Raw genomic sequence first — 2545 nt, 5'->3', positions numbered from 1 at the left:
GGGAAGTTCGGTTCACTGGAGTCCCCAGACTTTCCAATTCCCCGGGACGTCTTTCCTACTCAGGTGAAACAAGGTTGTACATGCAGCACCATGTCCAGCCCTGCACCAGACGGCCACCCTCCCGGCGCCCCAGCACCTGGCTGTCACCCGCTGCTCGCACCAGGGCACCCGGCACCCTGCACCCGCAGGGCGACACCCGCAGACAGGGCCCAGGTCCCGGCAGAGGGGCTCGGGACCTACGCGAACCTCAGGGGCGGGGGCTGAGAGGCATCTCCACCCCCGCCTACCCCCCACCACGAGCCCCGAGGACACCCCCGGGCGCGGAAGAGGCCAGCAGGTGCAGAAGGCAGGCTCGGGCGCGGGGCAGGCCCGGGCGCGGGGCAGGCGGGCCGCGTCCCGCGTGGGCCCCTCGGCTCTAGGCGATGCGCCCGCGTTGGCGAGGCGGGGTCTCCGGGGCGCGGTCACAGCGAGCTCAGGTGCGGCAGCGCGTCCAGGGACCCCGCCCCGGTCGCGCGCGGCCGCCGCCGACTCCACGCCGCGCAGGCACTCGGTGCACCCGCGCACCGGGCCCTGGTTGGCCGCCGCGGTCTCCTCCTCGTACTCCACGTCGTCGTACTTGCGCCGCTCGTTGAGCAGCGACAGCTTGAGCAGCGGGCGCGGGTCGGCGGGCCGCGGGCCAGGGTCGGGGCCCTGCAGGCCGCCGGGCAGGGGCGGGCGGCGGCCGGGGGCCGCCCGACGGGGCCGCGCCTGCAGCTGCTTCTCCAGGTGGCGCCACTGGATGACCAGGATGGCCTCGGGCGTGAGGCTCAGGGAGAAGCGCAGGGTGGCGGAGGGCCAGGAGCTGGACAGCAGCCCGAGGGGCCGCTCTGGGGGGGCCGCCTCTTCTTCTCCGCGGCCGCGGCGGCGAGGTGGGGGCTGCCGCCTTGCGTGGGGCGGCGGGCGCGGGCGGGAAGGGCATGATGCGGCCGGGCCAGAGGCTCGTCAGCGCCCTCGGTCCGGCCGCGCCATCTCAGGCTTCCTCACGTCCTGGCGCCCGCACCCCGGGCTTCACGCCAAGGCACCCCTCCTTCCTCTTTGCTTCCTTCCTTCCTTCCTCCCTCCCTCCCTTCCTTCCGGGGCCGTGGGCTCTGCCCGGACTCGCGGCTCCGCACCCGCCTCGGCGGGGCAGCACCGGCCGCCGGGTCCACGCCGAACCAGACGCCCCGGCGGGAGGAGGAGCCGCGCGCAGGCCCAGGAAGCGGCGGGGCGAGGAGCCTAGGCGCCCGGCGCGTGTCACGACCCACTGGGCCTCCCCACCATTTCATATTCTTTATCAACTATCAAAGAACATTCACAGCCTCAATTTATTCTTTAACAACCTCCCAGTTGTTATATTTTTAATACAAATGCAAAGTTAATATTTTACTTTGAAAATATGATCTCACGAATTCCCATAACAATGAAAGGCACAAATATGTTAATATTTCTACATTCCTGTGCCTTCCTGAATGGTCCTTAGGGTAGAAGAGGGAAGGATAGAAACTAGGTTGACTTAGGATTTTTAAAAAATTTCTATTTGGCTCATGTTCCCTAAAAACATCAAAAAGCAACTGCCACACACCCACCTCCAACACATGCTGAATGATAAGGATGCATATGTCAACTTTTAGGAGGTTTAAAAAAGAAACTCCTCCCATTATAACAGTTTCACGACTATCATTGTAACAACCCATAATCCAAGAACGACAGGAAGCACGCGGCCGCCCACATAGCATTTGTCCTGTAGGCCTGTGTCGTGTGTGGGATACAACAGCCCATACACAGTAAAAAGTATTGAGAGAAATTCAAGTCTCTCAACAACATGTTGGCACAGTTATCATTTGGATCCATCCATGTCAGGTTTTTTGTTGTTGCTGTTAAGCTTTTTATTGGAATATAATTGCTTTACACTCTTGCACCAGTTTTTGAGGTACACCAAAGTGAATCAGCTGTATTTATACATATATCTCCATATCCCCTCCCTCCCGTGATTCCCTCCTGCCCTCCCTGTCCTGACCCTTAAAGCATCACCCATCATGGAGTTGATCTCCCTTTGTTATACAGCAACTTTCCACTAGCTATCTATTTTTACAGTTGGTAGTGTATCTATGTCTATGCTACTCTCTGACTTCGTCCTAGCTTCCCCTTCACTGCCCCCCCAACCCCGTGTCCTTAAGTCCATTCTCAGTTTTTATGGTTAGCTTTTACAAGCACAGGCTTTGACGTCAAAAAGAGATGGGTTCAACTCTACCTGCCCCTTACTAATCATGACTTTGAGCACACTGTTTAACTTTCCTAAGCTTCAGTTTCCAAAAGAGACATAATTATATGATTATTATGAGGGATAATAAGACAACAGATATAAATCAGATAAATATCACACTTTATGGCATATTTTCAGGACTCAATAACTATTAAGTACTATTATCACTGTCATATAAATCCTATATGTGAGCAAACTAAAAGTTCTCAACCTTCACTTCCTCCCAGCATCCTTGAGGGCTACAACACATTCCCATATCAACAG

At 57.2% G+C, this 2545-nt stretch overlaps 1 pseudogene; it reads right to left on the bottom strand.

Moving 5' to 3' along the window:
* Positions 1–461: 461 nt before the first annotated feature.
* On the bottom strand, positions 462–1304 carry LOC130854934 (proline-rich protein 18-like; annotated as a pseudogene).
* Positions 1305–2545: the final 1241 nt, after the last annotated feature.

The sequence above is a fragment of the Hippopotamus amphibius genome, chromosome 6 (assembly GCF_030028045.1).
Source record: "Hippopotamus amphibius kiboko isolate mHipAmp2 chromosome 6, mHipAmp2.hap2, whole genome shotgun sequence".
NCBI classification, from domain to species: domain Eukaryota; kingdom Metazoa; phylum Chordata; class Mammalia; order Artiodactyla; family Hippopotamidae; genus Hippopotamus; species Hippopotamus amphibius.
The sequence above is the reverse complement of the archived record's forward strand: the minus strand, read 5'-3'. Positions and strand labels throughout refer to the sequence as shown.